The sequence below is a fragment of the Macaca thibetana genome, chromosome 2 (genome assembly GCF_024542745.1).
Source record: "Macaca thibetana thibetana isolate TM-01 chromosome 2, ASM2454274v1, whole genome shotgun sequence".
Taxonomy (NCBI): domain Eukaryota; kingdom Metazoa; phylum Chordata; class Mammalia; order Primates; family Cercopithecidae; genus Macaca; species Macaca thibetana.
Window position 1 is genome coordinate 88,923,909 of NC_065579.1, and position 18,318 is coordinate 88,942,226.

The following is an 18,318-nucleotide window of genomic DNA, read 5'->3' on the forward strand; positions in this document are numbered from 1 at the left end:
GGGTTCAATGTGGAGAAGTTACTGGGACTGGGACTTGATCATTGTGCTCTACCCAGCTATACTTCCTCTTTGAAGTAGTATCATATTTTCGGCTTCCCGTTCCTTCCTCTGTGCTACCCTATCCTATAGTTGGCCCTCACATCACATAGTGAAAAGTTGGGCTTGTTACTTTTCTCTTTTTGTTTCTTTGTTTTTTTTTTTTTGAGATGGAGTCTTGCTCTGTTGCCCAGGCTGGAGTGCAGTGCTGTGATCTCGGCTCATTGCAAGCTCCACCTCCTGGGTTCACGCCATTCTGCCTCAGCCTCCTGAGAAGCTGGGACTACAGGTGCATGCTACCACGCCTTGCTAACTTTTTGTATTTTCAGTAGAGACGGGGTTTCACTGTGTTAGCCAGGATGGTCTCGATTTCCTGACCTCGTGATCTACCTGCCTCGGCCTCCCAAAGTTCTGGGATTACAGGCATGAGCCACCACACCTGGCCTCTCTTTTTGTTTCATCAGCCATCAGCATTGTATTAGAAGCAAAGCCTGAGAAAACCTCGTGACTAACGTCTCTCCAGATAACAATGTAGAACTTCTGCTCTCCAGTGGTAGCCTTTCCATTTATACCTTCCCCAAGTTTGTATTGAACAGTGTGATAGGCTCTTGCCTGGTGCCTGGAGATACAATGGTAGACAAGGCAAACATGGTTTTGTCTTGCAGAGTTTACAGTCAATGAAATTATAAAAGGGTTTTTAACTAAGTACTCTTAAGTTTTTTCTGACTCCAATTCAGTTCAATTCTAATACTACCTAGAGTTAGAGACTCCATAGTTTAAGGGTTCAGTTCCATAAGACAGTCCTCACTTTAGATGCCAGTCACAAAGTACTCAGGCTACCTACTTTTGTCTGACTTGGCTGCAAATTCAGTGGTCCCCATGACCCCCTCTCGGGTTCCATAATTCACTAGGATGACTCACAGAACTCAGGAAACACTTTATTTACATTTACCAATTTATTATAAAGGATGCGACTGAGGAAGAGCCAAATGGAAGAGATGCATAGGGCAAGGTTGGGGAGGGGGATGAGGAGTGGTAGAGATTCCATGCCCTTTCTGGGCCTAGCACCTTCCTAGCACATCAGTGTCTACACTAACCCATAAACTCCTCAACCCCACCATTAACAGGTTTTTTTGGAGGTTTCATTATGTAGTCATGCCTGTTTAAATTATTGGCCGTTTATGATTGAGCTCAATCTCCAGCCCCTCTCCCCTCTGCACAGGTTGGGAGATGGGGCTGAAAGTTCCAAACCTCTAACCATGGCTTGGTCTTTCTGACACCCAGCTCCCATGCTGAAGCTACCTAGGGGTCTCCAGTCACCAGTCATCTTATTCTCATGCAAAAGACACTCTTATCACTCAGGAGATTCCACTTGTTTTAGGAGCTGTATGCCGGGAACCTAAGACAAAGGCCAAATATATGTATTTTTATTATACCTCAAGTACTTACAGATGAACTATGCTGTAAGATAATGAGTAGATATAAAATAGGTATGAGGGATCATGGAAGGCTTCCTAGAAGTGCCATGTTAGCTTCCCTTGAAGGGAAAAAAAGAGGAGTAAGCTAGACAAGTTTAAGTGCAAGGGTAGACAGCAAGGGGAGTATTGCAGGCAGAGGAAACAGTACATGGAATAAACACAGAACTAGAAGGTAAGCAGAATGGAATCAAGAGGCTCAGAGAGAGTGGTATGAGGTGAGGCTTATTAGGCAAGCAGGGACCAAGTTAAGTACTTAGGTGTGCCAATACTTATGGCATTATATTTTTTCATTGGTAAGTATAATGTTAACTGTAGAATTTTAGTATGTAACCTTTATATCATGTTTAGGAAATTCCCTTTTATTCCATGTTTTCTTGAGAAATTTTTCATGAATTGGTGTAAAATTTTGAAAGCCATTTACACTACATTGGTGGCCCTCTTCCCTTATTCCCCACACCTCCTGCAGCAAAGAAAGGTAATCTGTTTCGTTGAATTTCTTCCTTCTCAAGCATCAAGAAAGGGGAAACCATTTTATTTAATTTTATTTTTAAATTTTTTATTTCCATAGTTTTTGAGGAACAGGTGGTTTTTGATTACTTGGAAAAGTTATTTAGTGGTGATTTCTGAGATTTTGGTGCACCCATCAGCCAAGCAGTGTACACTATGCCCAATGTGTATTCTTTTATCCCTCACTTCACTCCAGTCCTTCCCCCCTCCCTGAGTCCCTAAAGTCCATTGCATCCTTCTTATGCTTTTGCATTCTCATAGTTTAGCTCCCACTTATAAATGAGAACATAAGATGCTTGGTGTTCCACTCCTGTGTTACTTCATTTAGAATAATGGTCTCCAACTCCATCCAGGTTGTACAAATGCCATTATTTTGTTTCTTTCTATGACTGAGTAGTATTCCATGGTGTATGTATACCACATTTCTTTATCCACTCCTTGGTTGGTGGGCATTTTAGGTTGGTTCCACGTCTTGCAGTTGCAAATTGTGCTGCTATAAACATGCATGTACAAGTGTCTTTTTTGTATAATGACTTCTTTTCCTTTGGGTAGATACCAAGTAATGGAATTGCTGCATCCAATGGTAGTTCTACTTTTAGTTCTTTAAGGAACCTCCATACTGTTTTCCATAATGGTTGTACTAGTTTACATTCCCACCAGCAGTATAAACGTGTTCCCTTTCCACTACATCCATGCCAACGTCTAATTTTTTTTATTTTTTAGGGCCATTCTTGCAGGAGTAAAGCGGTGTCTTACTGTGGTTTTAATTTGCATTTCTCTGATAGTTTAGTGATGTTGAGCATTTTTTCACATGTTCAGCCATTTGTATATCTTCTTTTGAGAATTGTCTATTCGTGTCCTTTGCCCACTTTTTGATGGGGTTGTTTTTTACTTGCTGATTTGTTTGAATTCCTTATAGATTCTGGATGTTAGTCCTTTGATGGATGCATAGTTTGTGAATATTTTCTCCCACTCTACGGGTTGTCTGTTTACTCTGCTGATTTTTCTTCGCCTGTGCAGAAGCTTTTTAGTTTAATTAGATTCCATTTATTTATTTGGGCTTTTTTTTTTTGCATTTGCTTTTGGGTTCTTGATCACGAAGTCTTTGCCTAAGCTAATGCCTAGAGGGGTTTTTATGGATTCAGGTCTTAGATTTAAGTCTTTGATGCATCTTGGGTTGACTTTGTATACAGTGAGAGTTGAGGATCCAGTTTCATTCTTCTACACGTGGCTTGCCAATTATCCCAAGCACCTTTTGTTGAATAGGGTGTCCTTCCCCCACTTTATGTTTTTGTATGCTTTGTCAAAGATCAGTTAGCTGTAAGTATTTGGCTTTACACCTGGTTTCTCTGCTCTGTTCCATTGGTCTGCATTCCTATTTTTATACCAGTACCATGTTGTATTGGTAATGATACCCTTGTAGTATAGCGTGAAGTTGGGTAATGTGACGCCTCCAGATTTGTTCTTTTTGCTTAGTATTGCTTTGGCTGTGTGGGCTCTTTTTTGGTTCCATGTGAATTTCAGGATTTTTTTTTTCTAGTTCTATTTAGAATGATGATGGTATTTTGATGGGAATCGCATTGAATCTGTAGATTGCTTTTGGCAGTATGGTCATTTTCACAATATCGATTCTACCCATCCATGAGCAAAGGTATTTCCATTTGTTTGTGTCATCTATGATTTCTTTCAGCAGTGTTTTGTAGTTTTCCTTGTAGAGGTCTTTCAACTCCTTGGTTGGGTATATTCCTAAGTATTTTATGTATGTATGTATGTATGTATGTATGTATGTATGTATGTATGTATATGTATTTATTTATTCTCACAGCTATTGTAAAACGGATTGAGTTCTTGATTCTCTTGGTTTGTTGTTGGTGTATCACAGTGCTACTGATTTGGGTATGTTAATTTTGTATCCTAAATCTTTATTGAATTCCTTTATCAGATCTAGGAGCTTATTGGATGGGTCTTTAGGGTTTTCTAGGTATACAATCATGTCATTGGTGAACAGTGATGGTTTGACTTCCTCTTTACTGGTTGAGTGTCCTTTCTTTCTTTCTCTTGTCTGATTGCTCTGGCCAGGACTTCCAGTACTAAGCTGAATAGATGTAAGTGGGCATCCTTGTATAGAAATCTTGCTATTAATTGTTTAAAAAATAGTATTTGTTAGTCAATGGGCAACTTGATATAAATTCAAAGAAAAATATCTAAGATTTGCTAGATTTCAATGAACAGGGCTTGGAGTTCTTGAGAGTAGGTAATAAGCTAACACATTGTTATGGACCAGAACATTCAAGTTGTTATTCCTTTTAAAACTTCAAAAGCAAGAACATTCTTAGACACTCATTAGGGAGTTTTATATGGTATTGTTCAAAATCAACCGAGTTTTTCCCCACTACTTGGAACTGGTTTTATTTCTTGGTGTTTATTGTTCTCTAGGAAAATGTTTTGTCTTTTGGGGTAAATGTACAAATAATGCCAGGAGGAAGTATGAACAACTTCCAAGTAAGTATTCAGTAAATGATATTTATGTTCACTAGCCATAATTTTCTGTTAACCATTGCACATTGCTTAATTATTTTGAATTCCCACTATACTTGGAGATTCAGTTTACATGCCATTTAATGAAATAGGAACAGTGATGTTAATGCCTGTTTTCATTTGTCCGTTTTAAAAGAATATTAGCTTTCTGATATAAATAGGTCATATCAATACTCTGTTACTATAATTAAATATATATTACTATAATTAAACCAAATACTAAAAAATGAGATTTCAGTGTTCAGCAGTAGTGTCATTTCTCAAAAGAGTGTCTTCAACATTAAACTTATAAATTAAATGAAGATTAGTATGTCTCAGGAGTACATAGAGATGATTGATCATCCTAATATAAATGCAGCATTTTGAAGATACTTTTGCCCATTTTCCAATAATCTTGTTATTGTACTATAGTACTAAGTGATTCATTACTTCAGCCAGTATTTAATGTTAAGTGATTCATTACTTCAGCCAGTATTTCATGTATGCCTGCATTGAGCCAAACACTATTCCTGGTATGACAATACATTGGTGAATAAAAAAATAACCATAGTTCCCACTATCATATAGCTTGCCATCTAGTAAGGGAACTAGACATAAATAATTAAATAAACAAGCATTATATCAAATATATAGCTTCAAATTGTGATAGGTACATAATTGGCATAAAGGGAAACAGTAGAATAGTATAGGGAAAATAACATGAGGGAAACGTACTTTAGATGGTTAGGGAATCTTTATATGCAGAGGTAATATTTAAGCCAAGACTTGAAGGCTAAGGTGGTACCAGCCATGTGAAAAACATTTCAGGCAAGAAATTTCAGGCAAGAGATAACAGCAAGCACAAAGGATCTGAGGAGACAAATGACTTGTTCAAGGAACTGAAAAAAGATCAGCAGCTGGAACATAGTGCCTAAAAGGGAAAATGGCCAGAAATGAGGTTGAAGAAGTGGGTAGACAGGGCCTGGTTAGCCTTAAAGACCCTGGTAAACAGGTAAGCATGCATTATATCAAATATATAGTTTCAAATTGTGATAGGTATTTAATTGACATAAAGGGAAAGAATAGAATATTACAGGGAGAGTAACATGAGGGAAACCTACTTTAGATTAGGAGACAAATGACTTGTTCGATCAAGAGTTTGGTTTTATTCTTAGGAAACACTGAATGGTGATTGCAGTTGTAGAAAATGGATAGCCAGATTTGTATTACCAGCCCAGTTCTCACTTGTTTTCCAGAGCTGTGTAACAGTCAAGACTTTTGAAGTTCTGTAAATTTGTACATTTCCCTTTGATGCAGAAAAATCTTCATACAGACAGAACTAAGGATGAAAATAATACCAAGAAATTGTTTTTAGTATTTTTATAGAACTAAGGCTTTGATGGAAATATGAGATAAGGACATAAATTCTGTTGTCCAATAAAAAGTGGAAAAAAATGCAATTTTACCAGTGATCAAAGAAATGCAAGCTAAATCAACTATACAATACCATTTTTTTTACTTATTAAGCTGGCAAATATTTAAAAATACATAATTAAACTGAGACACATTAAAAATACATATGCATTTACATTGATAAGGATGTGAGGAGAGAGATACTTTTATGCACTACTAGTGGGAATGCATATTTGTGTAAGTCCACAAGCCCTTGTCTAAGTCACTTTGGCCAGATATGTTTCAGAATTCAGAATTTTTTGGATTTTATAAATGTAACATGAAGACTTTCACTTCAGGACAAGATGCATTTGGAGGGTTTTTTTTGGAGGGGGGAGGGGCAAAATATATAAAATAATGGTTCATAAGACATTGGACACCAGGCAGTGAAAGATAGTGACCCCTGAAAAATAAGAAACAAATGACATAAACCCTAGGATTTCTACCAGATTACTCCCTGGAGAAAGTTTTCACGCCATGACTCAGAGAGGGAGAACCAAGGCAGAGCTTAGTCTCTCTGGGTCGAGGGGACAGAGTTCAGAGTCCAGGAAAGACAAGGCGGCTAGAGTTTGCAGGATGGAGTATCAGGAGAGAGCCATACAGAGGGCTCCATAGATCTGCAGAAGGTAACTTTTGAGTATTCAGTTTAGTACTTACCCACTTACCCACTGTGTGAGGAAACTACTTAAGGTTGAAAAAAAAAGTGCCACCCAAAATGATTAGATTGAACAATGTCCCAGACTCACAGAGAGCCAGAAATAATGCTTGCTCCCACCAGCCAGCCTGGAAATCTTCATAAATCCCAAGGTAGCACTGAGAGTACTAAGTAAGTTCTTAGCCTCAGTAGTGGGGAAAAAATTAACTTTAAACTAACTGCCACTTTGATCTCACCTAACAAAGCTTAAAAGCAAAAACCTAAAAAGATAAAACTATTTCCAAGTGTTTTAACCACATTGCAGAACAGAACTTAGCAATGTATAAAGAATTATTAAAATATCCAATACCCAACAAGATAGAATCCACAATGTCTAGTATTTGATCAAAAATTACTAGGCATGCACAGAAGCAGGAATATACAAGCCATGATAATGAGGGGAAAAAAAAAACCCATTGAAACTAACACAGAAATGACCCAGATGATAAAATTAGTAGACAAGGACATTTAAAGTTACAATTGTATTCCATATGTTCAAGAAGCTAAAAGAACAATTGCATATGTCAAATGGAAATATGGAAGTTAGAAAGAACCAGTAGAACATCTGGAGATTAAAACTACAATGTCTGAGATGAAGAGTTATACTAGATAAGATTAATAGCAGAATGGACGTTGGAGAAGAAATGATTAGTGAACTTAACAATATAGCAATAGAAACTATGCCAAATCAAACACAGAAAAAAGACTAAACAGAAATGAACAGGGCTTGGTGCAGTGGCTCATGCCTGTAATCCCAGCACTTTGGGAGGCCAAGGCAGGAGGATCACTTGAGCCCAGAAGTTTTAGACCAGTCAGGACAACATGATGAGATCCTGTCTTTACAAGTTTTTTAAAAATTAGCCAAGCGTGATGGCACATGCCTGTAGTCCCAGCTGAGGAGCTGAGGCAAGAAGATCACTTGAGCCAGAAGGTCAAGGCTGCAGTGAGCTATGATTGTGCCATGGGACTCCAGCCTGGGCACCAAAGCAAGACCCTATCTCAAAAAAGAAAAAGAAATGAATAGATCATTGGTGAACTGTGGAACAACTTCAAGTGGCCAAATATACATCTAATTGGAATCCTAAAAGAAGTAGGGACACAGAGTAAAAAAAAAAAAAAAAAAAAAAAAAATCCGAAGGGACGTAATAGAGTTCTAATTCCAGTAATGGCAGAGCAGCCTATATTAGATGACTTTTCTGCTAATAATTATAAGCCCTAGGTAAAATATGAAAAAAACATTGTTTAGAGAGCAACTGGAAGCAGGCAAAAACTATAGGGAATGCAAACCTTGAAAGAAGAGAAACAAACTAGACGAGTTTTACATTTAACCAGCTTTTCTAGGGCACTTCTTGGCTTGCCATGGAGCACTGGAGAGAAGAGCTTGAATAGCAAGTCTCATTCTTACTGGGTTGAAGAAACAGAGGTCAAAGTACAAGACTACCAAAGCAGCTCTAAATTGAGGGAGAAAATCTCAGAAAGAAGCATGCCACTGAAGAGGGAGCCCCAAGTTCTCTTTGCAGTTTTCCAAATTGTGCACAAACAGACCGTGCTTCCAAAAAGCAGCATCAGGTCCTAAAGAACTAAGCAGAGATTTCAGCAGCTGCCTGGTGCTGAGTTTTGAATGTAAATGTTGCTATGTTACAGGGATTGATAAATACCTCAAATTTTTTGAAACTGCAGAAGGGCTATGGTTGAGGACTAAGGGATTTCTCAGGACTAAGGGCAAAAGCACAATAAATCCTAACAAAGCCAAAGCCCAAACTATCATAGGATCAGTAGGAGGAAGAAGGGAAGTGTTACCTATAATCAAGAGAGAAAGCATCAGTAGAAGCAGACCTATGTATGACCCAGATGCTGGAATTGGCTGTGAAGGACTTTAACATAGAAATTATAAATATGTTAAATTATTTTGTGGAAAAGATTAGCAGAATGATTGAACACATGGAGAAACCTCAGCACAGAAGTAGAAACTCTGAAGTAAAACCAAGTGTAAATTGTAGAGCCAAAAAACATATCTAAAGTGAAAATTTTATTAGATGTCCACAGCATTTTTAATGCTAAGAAAAAAATTAGTAAATTTGAATATAGTTCAATAGAAATGATAATTGTAACTGAAGCACAAAGGCAAAAATAATTGAAGAAAGTGAAAAAGCTCTCAGTGACATGTGAAACAATATCTGGAAGTCTATCATATATACAAATTATAGCTATATCTATATTATATAGATATATATTAATATATAAGTTAGATATTTATAAATTATAGATATATGTATACTATATATCTATGATATATATGATAGACAAATATATGAATATATATGTAACAAATATAGAATATATATATAATTGAATTTCTGGAACATTAGGAGCAAGAGACTGGGAGCTGGGGACATTGGACCTAATAATATCTGAAATTTTCCCGAATTTCATAACAAACATCAACCCATAGAGTCAAAAACTCAGCAAACCTCTAGCATAATAAATATAAAGAAAACCGTACCCAAACACATCATAGTCATAGTCAAGCTGCTGAAACCAAAGAGGAAGAAGAAATCTTAAAAGGAGCCAAAGACAACAATAAGAATGATGATGACTAATTTCTTATTTTTAAAAAAAGGAGGCCAGAAGACAATAAACTGGCATTTAAAATGCTAAAAAGTAAGTTAATATGGTGCATGTATTATACATGACATTCCTTGCCAAGACCAGCTCAGTCGTGGAGACCATAACCCAGCAGCACTAGAGGAATTAGACACACACACAGAAATATAGCGTGTGGAGTGAGAAATCAGGGGTCTCACAGCCTTCAGAGCTGAGAGCCTCAGACAGACATTTACCCACATATTTATTGACAGCACGCCAGTGATAAGCATTGTTTCTATAGATTATAGGTTAACTAAAAGCATTTCCTACAGGAAATAAAGGGATGGGCCAAAATAAAGGGATGGGTCTGGCTAGTTATCTGCAGCAGGAACATGTCCTTAAGGCACAGATCGCTCATGCTATTGTTTGGGGTTTCAGAACACCTTAAGCAATTTTCCACCCAGGGTAGGCCAGGTGTTCCTTGCCCTCATTCCAGTAAACCCACAACCTTCCAGCATGGTCATCATGGCCATCACGAGCATGTCACAGTGCTGCAGAGATTTTGTTTATGGCCAGTTTTGGGGCCAGTTTATGGCCAGATTTGGGGGCCTGTTCCCAACATGTCCCCCTTATTTGTTTTGCAAAGCGATAAAAGCAAAGGCAGCTTTGCATGGTGAGCTACTTCTCACAGGAGTCAGGATCCACATCTGCAGACTATACAAAGACAAACAACACAGATTAAAAGCACAATCATCATTGAAATCACAGACCTTCCATGTATTTTTATCCATTTTAATGGATTACTAGCTGCTAATTTGTCTGCAGCTCCTTCAAGCACTCCAGTTCCTGGCATTATGCCTGGGACACTTTAAGTATTTGTTCTTTCAATTTCGTAATATCCAAAGACAAGTTTGTAGAGTGTCCTTCTAGATGCTTTTTTATTCTTTCCTAAATTTTGATCTTATTAAGAGCTATTCATAGTTTCCACAAATCCTTATGTTTAACTCCTACAACAGGCCATATCATTGGAGGTTGAGGTGCCACTATACCACCATGGTTCCAGATAATAGGAACTCTTGCCGTACTTCTTACCATTTCTGCCACTGACCATTTTGTTCAGACCAGCTGAACACAGTGTGGCCGTGGCACCCAGACTGAGAGGTGCAATTTAAGCTAAACATCCCGTTAGGGGACCAATCAATAATGATTCCATAGGAATCGTTGTGCAGCACCTCTGCCTGTTCTGCAATGCAATCTTCCCAAACAAGTACACTGATTTTTTCTAACTGGAACCAATCCTGTTTACAAATAGGTTTTTGAGGGTGGTATGCCTCAATTATTGGAGCAGATTTATTATGGTAAATCCTGAGATCAGAAAGCATGTGTAACTGTGTCAAAGTGATTACATCCAGGTATTATTGCCAGCCAAGATTGATAAATATGCCCAATAAGTATAATTGTTCTCTGTGCCAGCCCTTGTTGAAGGAATATTCATGGCAATGGTAATCACCACTATCATAGCTACCATTAAATTACTCATTGTGACTGGTTGTCCCGCTTTCCTCAGGTTTTCTTCTGCCATCTGTGACAGCTTCTTAATCTGTCCCCCAGTAGGTGGCTGTGTTCAACGGGTGTTGCTCTTGACAGTTGGGGTCCTCCTCAGCATCAGTCTTGACATGGCTGCAACCGGGGGGTCCTCGGGTTCCTCCCAGAATCTCTTCCTTGGCATCTGGCTTATGATAAGGTTTCAGGTGTCTTAATGGTATCCAAATCAGCTGTTGATTCGGTCCTGGAGAAACACAAGCATAACCTGTACCCCAAGTTATTATTTTACCTATTTCCCAACTTTTTGTTATCAGATCTCTCCACCAAACCAGTTGTTCTGCTTCTGTCTTTGCAGCTGGTTTCTGCGGATGCTGTTCAGCTGCTGATAGCATCTGGCCTTTAGACAGGCTCAAAAAATTTAAAGTTAATAATGCTAGATTCACTTGCGTATCAGGTGTCCCATAGTACCTGTTTCTCCCCCTTTTTTGTTTTTGTAACTGCTGTTTCAGGGAGAGATTCATTCTTTCCACTATGGCTTGTCCTTGAGAATTATATGGGATGCCAGTAGTGTGTTTAATATTCCATGTAGAGAAAAATGTAGGTAGAGCTTGGCTAGTATAGCCTGGGACATTATCTGTTTTAATAGAAGCTGGAATGCCCATCACTACAAAACACTGCAAAAGGTGACATTTAACACAGGCAGAAGACTCTCCTGATTGGCATGTAGCCCAAAGTGAGAAAAGGTGTCCACACATACATGTACATAAGCTAGTCTCCCAAATGAGGGAACGTGTGTGACATCCATTTGCCAAAGAGAATTAGGTTCCAGTCCTCAAGGATTAAGTCCTCTTGTAAAAGATGAGGAATGCACCATTTGGCAAGTTGGGCATCGCTGGATGATAGCTTTAGCTTCTTTCCAGGTAATGCTGTATCTGCATTTGAGACCAGAGGCATTAACATGGGTTAAATTGTGAAAGTGTCTAGCATTAGACACTAGCGATCAGCCATTTGATTTCCTGCAGTTCAAGGTCCTGGAAGAGGTGTATGAGCCCTAATGTAAGTGATGTAAAAAGGGTGCATTCTCCTCTTAACTACTGTTTGCAGTTGGGTAAATAAAGTCATCAGTTGTTCATCTGTATGAAATTGTAACAGCATTTTCTACTAATGTTGTGGAATGAACCATGTATGAAGAATCAGAAATCACATTAACAAGCATATCAAAAGCAGTCATACCTCAATTACAGCTATAAGCTCCGCCTTTTGAGGTGAAGTATAGGGCGTCTGAAAAATTTTACCTTTTGATCTGGAATAAGAAGCTTTACTGTTAACAGACCCATCTGTAAAAACATTCCCAGCACCTTCAATTGGCTTAAATTTAGTTATTTTAGGGAGAATCCAATTAGTTAATTTCAAAAATCGAAACAGTTTTGTTTTAGGAAAAGGGTTATCGAGAATACCCACAAAGTCAGCTAAATGGGTTTGCCAAGTAAGACTATAAAAGTTTGCTGTATTTGTGCCTTCGTGAGAGGAACAGTAATTTTTCCAGGATCATATCCATGTAATTTAACAATCCGAGTTCTCCCATTTCCTATCATAGTAGCGATTTGATCCAAATAAGGAGTTAGGGTCAGTGAATTTGTATGTGGAAGAAAAAAACATTCTACTAAGCCCTGCTCTTGGGCAATAACACCAGTAGGTAAATGCTGAGTTGGAAAAATTAGCAAATCTAGAGTCTTTTCTGGATCTATTTATTTGAGCTTTATGGACTTGCTTTTTGATTAGCTGCAGCTCTGCCTCAGCTTCTTTTGTTAATTGCCAAGGGCTAGTGAGACTAGGATCTCCTCTAAGGATAGAAAACAGATTACTCATGGCATAGGTAGGAATGCCTGGAGAAGGTCATATCCAGTTAATGTCCCCTAGTAATTTTTGAAAGCCATTTAATGTTTTCAGTTGATCCCTACGTATGGTTACTTTCTGTGGCACAATGGTAGTGTTATTTATTAAGGCCCCTAAGTAGGAGTAAGCAGTGGTAGTCTGAATTTTGTCAGGAGCTATAATTAAACCAGTGTGAGAAATCGAATTTTGCAAGTGATCATAACATTGGAGTAATATTTCTCAAGTGGGGGCAGCACAAAGTATATCATCCGTATAATGAATAATGTAACACTGTGAACATTTTTTACAAGTAGGTTCAATTGCTTGTCCTACATACGTCTGGCAAATTGTTGGACTGTTTAACATGCCTTGTGGCAACACTTTCCAATGATAACGCTTAGCAGGCTGCAGGTTGTTTACTGCAGGAATTGTAAATGCAAACCTTTCAGTCCTGGTCAGCTAAGGGCATAGTAAAGAAACAGTCTTTTAAATCTATGACTATTAAAGGCCAGTTTTTCAGAATCATAGCAGGAGAAGGCAATCCTGGCTGTAATGTCCCCATTGGTTGTATAACTGAATTGATGGCTCTTAAGTCAGTTAACATTCTCCATTTACCTGATTTTTTCTTAATTACAAAAACTGGAGAATTCCAAGGGGAAATTGTTGGAGCTATGTGTCCATTTTCTAGTTGTTCAGTAACTAATTCCTCTAAAGCCTCCAGTTTCTCTTTTACTTAGTGGCCATTGTTCTGTCCAAATTGGCTTATCTGTTAACCATTTTAAAGGTATAGGTTTTGGAGGCTTACCAATGGCTGCCATCAAAAATGATATCCTAAACCTTGGCAGGAACTTTGTCTTTCCACTTGAAGTAGTTCCTTCAAACCTTGTAGATTTTTTCCTAATTCCATACCAGGGGCATACCCCATTTCATGCATTATATGTTGACTTTGAGGGCTATATGATTGTTCTGGAATTAGAACTTGTGCTCCCCATTGTTGTAATCAGTCTCTTCCCCATAAACTCATAGGTACAGAAGTTATAATTGGTTGAATAGTCCCAGGTTGTCCATTGGGCCCTTCACAATGCACAATATAACTACTTTGATATACTTCAGGGGCTTTACCAGCTCCAACTATGTTAAATTGAGCAGATTGAATTGGCCATGTGGACGGCCACTGTTGTAGAGAAATGATTGAAATGTCCGCTGCTGTATCTACCAAACCTTTAAATTTCTTTCCCTGAATAGTTATTTCACAGCTGGGATGTTCATCAGTAATTTGATTTACCCAATAAGCTGCTTTCTCTTGTTTATTTGTGCTTCCAAATCCTCCTGTTCATTTAATTTCACTTTTCCCCATTTCCAGATATGGCACAATCAGGAGCTGTGCTATACGCTCTCCTGGCTCTGCTTTCCAGGGAACAGAAGTAGATATAACAATTTGAATTTCCCCATTGTAATCTGAATCAGTGACTCCTGTATGTATTTGCACTCCTTTTAAATTTAAACTAGACCTTCCTAGAAGTAATCTTATCATCCCTGCTGGCAAGGGTCCACAGACCGCAGTTGGAACTTTTTGTGGGGGTTCCCCAGGCAGAAGACTCACAGCTTTTGCACAGCATAAATCTACTGCGGCACTACCAGCTATAGTGGGAGACAGACATTGTACAGGGGTGAGGGAATGGCCTGAGCTGGAAATGCCCCGGTTTGGAATGGAGCCCAGGACGGCCCCTCATGGTGTTTCCCAAAATCAGGTTCCCATCTTTATCAAACTTAGAATGACACTGATTAGTCCAATGTTTTCCTGTTTTACATTGTGGACATATTTCAGGCTCAGCAGTTTTCTTTTTTTCCTTCAACTGGCAGCCTGACTCGCTGATTTTTTCTACATGCTTTTTTAGTATGACCATGCTTCCCACAGTTAAAACAAGCTCCAGGAAACGGAATATTTCCTTTATCCACTCTCAGTCCTGCCATTGCCTGGGCTAGCAGAGTAGCCTTATGCAAATTACCTCCAATACCATCACAGGCCTTGATATAATCAACTAAATGTGCTTTCCCTCTAATAGGTCACAGAGCAGCCTGGCAACCAGGATTAACATTGTCAAAAGCTAATAACTGCAACACTATTTCCTGAGCAGCTGAATCTGCAATCACCTTTTTAAGAGACTCCTGTAATCGAGCTATAAAATCCGTGTATGGTTCTCTTCACCCCTGTTTTACAGTACTAAGGGAAGCGTATTGTTCTGCACCTGAAGTGATTTTTTCCCAAGCTCTAATGCACACTCCTCTAAGCTGTTCTATGGCATCATCCTGCATGACCACTTGTGCATCTAAACCAACCCAGCTGCCAACCCCCAAAAGTTGGTCTGCACTTATATTAATTTGAGGTTGGGCCTGGGCGTTGTGAGCAGCCTGAATGGAAGCTTCATCTGCCCACCAAGTTTTAAATTGTAAGAACTGAGCAGGAGTTAGACAAGCTCAAGTAAGAGCATCCCAGTCAGTAGGAATCATGTGACTGGAAACAGCAACATTCTTTAACAGTCCCATTAAGAAAGGAGAACCTGGTCCATATTGATTAATAGCTTGTTTAAATTCTTTGAGTAATTTAAAAGAAAAAGGCTCAAATGTAGCTATAATATTTCCTTGTTTATTATGGGGGTGTATTCTAACAGGGAACTGCCAAGCCTCTAAATCACCCTCTCTTCTAGCTTGCTGAATTTCTGCCTGAATCGAACTGAGAGCAGTTGCTCAAGGCGCTGCTTGAACAGTCACTGGGGCAACTACTTTTCACCCAGTATCCTCTGGAAAAGAAAGATCTGGAGGATCAGACCGCTCTTTTTCTTCAAAATAATGAGGGGGTGTAGAAGGGTAGGGATGAACCTCTTCCTCCTTCCTCCTTTGCTGCTTTAGCTTTAGCTGGCAAACAGACCTGCTCTCTTACCTCTTCTGTTATTTCATTGTACTCTCGTTCCCCCTCATCATTGGTGTGAAAAGGTTCCAAGGTGGAACGAACCAGAGCCCGCTTGTCCCATTGTTACCCTGATGCTTCCAAGCTCCCCTTCTTACTCACCACAGGGATTGCTTAAGAGTACTCGGGTGTCCTCCAGCTTGGTTCCACATTCTCCAGCCGTCACTCTGGCGACCCTTCGACTCAGGTTTGAGCCCCCACGTTTGGGCACCACTTGCCAAGACCAGCTCGGTCATGGAGACCCTAACCCAGCAGCGCTAGAGGAATTAAAGACACACACACAGAAATACAGGGTGTGGAGTGGGAAATCAGGAGTCTCACAGCCTTCAGAGCTGAGAGCCTCAAACAGAGATTTACCCACGTATTTATTGACAGCAAGCCAGTGATAAACATTGTTTCTATAGATTATAGATTAACTAAAAGCATTTCTTACGGGAAATAAAGGGATGGGCCGAAATAAAGGGATGAGTCTGGCTAGTCATCTGCAGCAGGAACATGTCCTTAAGGCACAGATCGCTCATGCTATTGTTTGGGGTTTCAGAACACCTTAAGCAGTTTTCCACCCAGGGTAGGCCAGGTGTTCCTTGCCCTGATTCCGGTAAACCTACAGCCTTCCAGCATGGTCGTCATGGCCATCACGAGCATGTCACAGTGCTGTAGAGATTTTGTTTATGGCCAGTTTTGGGGCCAGTTTATGGCCAGATTTGGGGGCCTGTTCCCAACAATTCCTGGTATGGATTAGTCTTTATTTCATAATTAAATACTTTTGAGAGACAAGTGAAGACTATAAATGGTCTCACTTTGGTTCAGGCCACGTTTTGCTGCCAGATGACTTTTGGTGTGAAAAATATTTTTTAAACAATCCTTTTGGTTTCAGAGCTTTTTGCATGTCAGAATTATAGGAAAGGGATTTGTGGACCCATCTTGTCTGAAGAAAAAGTAGTAATATATATTTTTAAATGGTTACACCCTTTGAAGCAGGGACTTACAAGAATATGTCCAACAGAAATCATCAAGTTTGTGTGCCAAATATTATATACAAGGATACAACATTTTTTTTTTTTTTTTTTTTGAGACGGAGTCTTGCTCTGTCGCCCAGGCTGGGGTGCAGTGGCCGGATCTCAGCTCACTGCAAGCTCTGCCTCCCAGGTTTACGCCATTCTCCTACCTCAGCCTCCCGAGTAGCTGGGACTACAGGCGCCCGCCAACCCGCCTGGCTAGTTTTTTTGCATTTTTTAGTAGAGACGGGGTTTCACCATGTTAGCGAGGATGGTCTCGATCTCCTGACCTTGTGATCCGCCCGTCTCGGCCTCCCAAAGTGCTGGGAGCCACCGCGCCCGGCCAGATACAACATTTTAAAAAATAATTTTTAAAAATTGAAAATAACCTAAATGTACCAATAGCCCACAGCTGATTAAATTAGTCATGGTATGTCTAGGCAGTGAATGAACTGCTTTGTAGCCATGAAAAATCATATGGTAGAAGAATATTGATATGTCAAAGTAAACATTCATAATGTGTAACATAGATCACAAAGCAGTGATTCCAAATTTTAATAGCAGTTATTGCTGTATGATTGGGTTTTGCTTTTTATTTGCCTTGTTGAAGCTGTTATATTTCTTAAATTTCCGTGACAGAACATGTATTTCTTTTGTAATCAGAAAAATTAAGACTTTTTTTTTTTAAAGATTTAAAAAGGCTTCACTCTGTTGCCTAGGCTGGAGTACAGTGGTGTGATCATAGTTCACTACATCCTGGATCTCCTGGGCTCAAGCAGTCCTCCTACCTCACCCTCCCAAGTAACTGAGGCCTCAGGTGCATACCACCACTCCAGGCTAATTTTTAAATGTTTTGTGGAGATGGCGTTTCGCCATGTTACCCAGGCTGGTCTCAAATTCCTGGGCTCAAGCCAACCTCCTTTTGGCCTCCCAAATTGCTGGGATTACAGGTATAAGCTACCATTCCTAGCCCTATTTTAACAACAACAATAAAAGGCCTGGTGTGGTGACTCATGCCTGTAATCCCAGCACTTTGGGAGGCCGAGGCAGGTGGGTCACCTGAGGTCAGGAGTTCGAGACCAGCTGACCAACATGGTGAAACCCCGTCTCTACTAAAAATACAAAAATTAGGCATAGTGGGGTGCACCTGTAATCCCAGCTACTCGGAAGGCTGAAGCAGGAGAATTGCTTGAAGCCAGGAGGTGGAGGTTGCAGTGAGCTGAGATTGTGCCATTATACTGCAGCCGGGGCAACCAGAGCAAGACTTCATCTCAAAAAAAAAAACAAAAAACAAAAAACAAGATGATGAAGAAGAATTCATATTGCTCATATTGCTTTTAAACTTCAGCTCAGATTGTTTCATTAAGTCAGGAATCATTTTATTAACAAAGATCACAAAAAGTTCAGCATTATTAAGGCCCTAGCCTAGTATGTCATCCATATCCCCAGATCTAGTGTCTGCACACCTGGATTTAAAGTGTCTCTTTTAAGCTTCATTGCCTGAGGCATTTCCAGAAGGAATCCTGTTAAGTGAAAAAATAAGGCCTTTCATGAGGGATGCTGGACCACTTCCGTTGCCACTTCAAACATGTTCTGACTTAATCTCTAGAGAACAGCCTTTTCCAATAAATTGTCCACCAGCACATCTAATTCTTGGCTTGT

General features: G+C 39.4%; 1 protein-coding gene across 2 annotated transcripts in view; it reads left to right on the plus strand.

Annotated features, from left to right (window-relative positions):
- VPS8 (VPS8 subunit of CORVET complex) overlaps positions 1–18,318 on the plus strand; it is a 249,543-nt gene that overhangs the window by 197,323 nt on the left and 33,902 nt on the right. The window lies entirely within an intron of this gene.